The sequence below is a fragment of the Coenobita brevimanus genome, chromosome 43 (genome assembly GCF_032717465.1).
Source record: "Coenobita brevimanus isolate Jiangsu-jjx chromosome 43, ASM3271746v2, whole genome shotgun sequence".
In the NCBI taxonomy this organism is placed as follows: Eukaryota; Metazoa; Arthropoda; class Malacostraca; order Decapoda; family Coenobitidae; genus Coenobita; species Coenobita brevimanus.
The window spans coordinates 19,662,769-19,667,913 of NC_136996.1; positions in this window are offsets into that span (position 1 = coordinate 19,662,769).

Sequence of the window (5,145 nt, forward strand, 5' to 3'; positions counted from 1 at the left end):
CAACAGTTAAGGCCTGGATAACGAGACGGAGCTGTATCATCGTTGTCTAGTTAAAACTTCGTGCTGTTTACTTCTAATATCATTTGGTTATAGTTAATTATTGGTGAATGCTCTCCACTGCCCATCACAAGTGGTTTTTCGTCCACATAAAATAATTTTAACATTTATAACCATCCGCACAGCCACTGTGGGAATCAAAATTAAACCGACAATCATTCTATATTAGAGCTATAGACAATCCAGAAATAATATATTCACAAAAATTATCACTGACCAGTCGCAGCTTATATACAACTGGCTCGGTGCTTTATTTGTATGATGATCCGAAACAGATAGGTCGTGTCTGGACCAGTTTCATAGGACTCCATGATAACATAGTAGTCTATGTTATTATATATGCTATGTGTGTTACGAAAGCATAATATTTTGCAGGAGAATAGCATGGAAATGTTCGAATCCAATTTCATTTTCTCACCATTCGCCTCGTATCTCTGTACCAAACTACCAATCACGGTTGTCCATTCGCCTGCCCTCTCTCTAACCCCGACTTCCAGTTCCTTCCACCGAGGGGGGTACAGAAACTTTGGCGCGTGGGTGTATGTGTACAGCCAAGTAAACCGATATTCTGGAAGCACAGGATGAAACGCTTTCAAACAGTATACTGTACTCTATGTTTTATTCAATAAACATGAATTTTTGTTCCTTTTTGACACCAGTTACAGTAAAAAAAAAAAATGGCATCAGCATGAAGAGTCTTACTTATAATCGCCAGGAAAACAGAAACATTTAGAAAAATATCGCTCAGCTTCATTATCACCGAACTTAGGGATATTTTTTTAATTTCTTTAGCCGATTGTACAGTACATCACCACTTGTAAAAATCTTCGTGTTGTTAGTGACAAAGGCAGACACTGATGTCAGTACAACTGACGCATTAGTGTAGTTTTGTCCTCTTGCAGGTTATATCCCGCCGCTCAATAGCGAGATGAGACATACTGAGTCTAACATGCTCTCCGTACCTCCTCGCGTCCTGCATCATAGTCTGTTGATAATTTTGCCAAACTAATCATTGTTACTCAAATAGGATGGAAGAATTCTCTCTATCACTACTTTCTGTACCATTTCCTTTGAAACATCACTTTTTTCCCTCCATGGTCACCATTTATTTTCATTGTCACCATTTTCACACATCACCACTCTCACTTCAGCACCACCACTTTCCCTCCCTCACCGCCACTTTCGCTCATTGTAGCAAATTTTCACCACCACTCTCCCTCCTTTATTACCACTTTCCATCACCCCACATACCCCTCTCAATTCTTTCCTAAACTGCAGGTCTGGTCTGTCTGTCACAACCCCCCTAACTCCGCCTCATATGGGATATTCAGTCTTCTGGCTCACATGCTCCTTCTCTGACACTCTCCCTGACACTTTCTTTTCTTCTTCTTCTTCTTCTTCTTCATTTCTTTCTCTCTCTCTCTCTCTCTCTCTCTCTCTCTCTCTCTCTCTCTCGGTACATATGTAGTCACCACATTTCACACCCCACTCCTCTCACTGTTTCAGTTCCTAATGTTCCTCAGGATTATTAGGAGAAACAATATGTCATTGACGTGTAGGGGCTGAACCTTTAAGCCTTAAAGCCAATGTTAAAGAAAAACTTAGGTAAAAACATGATTAATTTCCAAATGACTAGGCAAAATACATTAAGGAAACGGTTGGCTACAGACAGTGGGAAAGATATATTCATAAAGACACTTTTGGAGCTGACTGTATACATAATGGAAAGCTAAGTGGACCGATTATATTTTCCAATGACGTGAGTCCACAGTTACTTAAACATTACCTTCCGTAGTAAAAGTTAACCATGTTTTATTGATTAGATTCTTCAGCTGGAAAAGTCAGGAAAACAGAGGTGAGAGTGGATCCAGAAAACAATGGTAACATACAAAATACGTCCCCATGTCAACCGTCACGGCACCTCTCACTCCGGTCAGGTCAGTTCTGTGTCAGATCGGACTCCTTAGGATAACTCGGTTCTAGTTAAATCCTTCTCATGCATTTCTGACCATTATAACCAGATTTTTTTTTTTTTTCCCATCACTTCGGGTCCATTACATCTTTAGGTCATGATCTATGTAGGGGAGGTCAGCCAGACAGAGGGGAATCCCCTCCTGTATGACGTCACACGCACCCCACTGCCTTCCCAATCCTTGCTTTCAAGGCTGGCTGACTGGCGTCGGCCTGGATGCACTATCTGAGATTCGACCACACTGCTTCATTCATAGCTTCATCTCTCCTACAGTATATTTTGTCTTTATAACCGTTTACCATAACCATAGTCAATATGTCAATAAATCACATTATCGCCCGCTTGTAACATTCCACAGCATGCCTTAAATTATACTTCTATCTATCTAAATTTTTTGTTTTATACTTAATCGCACCTTCCCACCAAGGTGGGGTAGCGATACGACTAAGGAAAAGAAAATAACAAATTAACAAAAACCTCCACACACAAATACACATTCGATCAAATTCACACTCATTTATCTATCTATCTATCTATCTATATCTATCTATCTATCTATATATATCTATATATCTATATATATATATATATATATATATATATATATATATATATATATATATATATACTGACAAGAGCAAAGAGAGAGCACGGAATGGAACAAGCTGGACCCGCTCGCCAGAGGGCGATGAGACGTCACGCAGGCTCACGCGGCACTCTGTCTGGCTGACCTCCCTACTTAGATCATCCTTGAGATCTATTCAAGTCAGTCTCGTTCATTGAGGCCGCTTTGGGGCTAGTTCCGTCAGAGAAGGTTATATTAGAACAAATTCTGTTTATTCATTTTCATTTACTTACATTTACCTTCATGTGATCCAGATAAGCGAGTTTAGGTACATTTTGGCTCTTTCAGGCCTATTCAGTCCACCACAAAAGAGCTAACTGCAAGGGGTGAAGATCGGGGATTCAATTCACAAACATGCGAGCAATACCTCTTTTTCGCAACTCGAATATTGTTTGCTGAATGAACAAGATACATAAGGAGATTCTGTGCTTTACTTTTCTTGCCCTTCAGTACAACTTCATAACTGTCGGAGGAAATTCGTCGCCAATTTGCATCAGAATTAGTCTTGGTGAGGACTGGTAATGTTAGGACCTGGAATTAACTGGACTTGATTTGATGCAATTCAACCTGAAGTGATGCCAGCGTGCGTGAACACACATACATGTACCATCCGAGCGCTCTTATTGGTGTTCATTGAACATGAATAAACTGGAAGTTCCATTGAAAGTAAGTCACAAAAGCATAAGATACTTAACCTGCCGCGTGCAAGTACCGTTTTAAAATGGTCTGACATAATTCTGAGGCCAGTGACAGTGCCGTTTTAAAATAGTTTATACTAAAAAACTTCACTGTGACTGCATTTTTCAAGATCTGCAGGTAAAAATTGGCAGGCATGTAAGGTAACTGTTCCTCTACCATCTTCCAGGCTTTCAAGGCCATACACTCACTCGCTCCACCACTCACACCTGCTCTGCCTCACTCTGCCTGTGTGCCTCACCCAGTGCTGTACATAGTGAAGGCATTTTGTAAATATTTTCATGTAAGTGTAAGTTGTAAATATTTTCTTGTAAGTGTAAGGACTATATAGTGAAGTCAAGTTGTAAATACTTTCTGTTAAGTGCCAGGACTGTATGTAATGAAGTCAGGGTGAACCTATCTTCAAGTAAGTGTAAGATAGTGCATTCACAGTGACAACGCAAATTGTGATAGATGCTGAAGTAATAAGTAATCAGAAAAGTGTACTGAACATTGCTATACCTTCCCAGCATAAATACCTGGGTATACCTTACATAGAAAACGGCTCTCTGTCACGTATGTGGTGAGTGTGAGAGAGTGGCTATACCTGTATACGAGTATGGTGGACTCAATAAAACTCATTTCCGAGCCTCGGTGAGCATTTTAATGGCAAAATTCGTTGTTTCCACATCAAAATCTATTATTTTTTAGCGAAGAAAAAGGTCGAAAAATGGCCGGCACTGAGGTGACACATAGGGCTAACAATAGGTGGCATGCAGCGTGTTAACACTATAACTATTAGTTGACTCATACTCGAGGCAATAACTAACGCCAGACGGTTATACTCAGATAAGCCACAGAACCTTGACGGAGTTACTGTTGTTACCAATAACCTTATCTAATCGATAATTATCTAAAGTTGATTCAAGCAAACGCCAGATAAGGTTACTCTGCTGGGAGTTAACAACACATGTCAGAGAGAATTAACCGAACCAACTGCACATAGAGGTAATAAGGTATGAATGCTCTAGTTTGTTATGAGGCAATCACTAGTAATAGTAATAGTAACAGTGGTAGCAGAGGTAATACTAGTAGTTGTTGCTGTAGAAGTAGAAGCAGAGTAACCCAGTTCTGTCTGGATGAGCAGACCCATCAACCGTTGGCTCGTGCAATGAACCAATGTTCTCTTGTGGTGGATAGCCCCTCGGAAGAGTTTTGAGATTTGGTTCCTGGATGGACGCCTCAAATGCGTCTCCACCCATTTAACAGGGACACCATAGTAGGTTCCACGTCACCCCATTATGTGGCTATATGGTTATAACCCAGCTTTGTGAATGGTTTCAGGTGTTACAGGAATCCAGTAGGCTTGTAACTCAGTGTAGAATTATCTAAGAACAAATAGCCAACACTATATCAAGGGATCTGATAAATTACCAATATGCCGGGAATCGAACCTGGGACTCTCAGATGAGAGCCAGGCACCATACCACTACACCACGACCAGGTAAAAATTAATTCAGGTTGTCACAATCTTGTAACCAACGTCCCTCTGCCCCCACTGTGGGCATCAAGAGGATGAGTTAACCCCCTGGCACTCGGCCAGGGGGTCGGTGCTGGTCACCGTCGACTAACATAGCAGCAGTTAATGAAAAAAAAAAAAAAGGAAACTGTAAAAAGGAATCAGTCGGTAAGTAAATACTATACGGAATAATTTTGACTTTTGCTTTTTGTATATGTGTACCGTATAGGTGACGGGTATGTATGAGCGGTGATGCACATGTGAGGGCATCAGGGATATACTGTCTCACCCACCAGT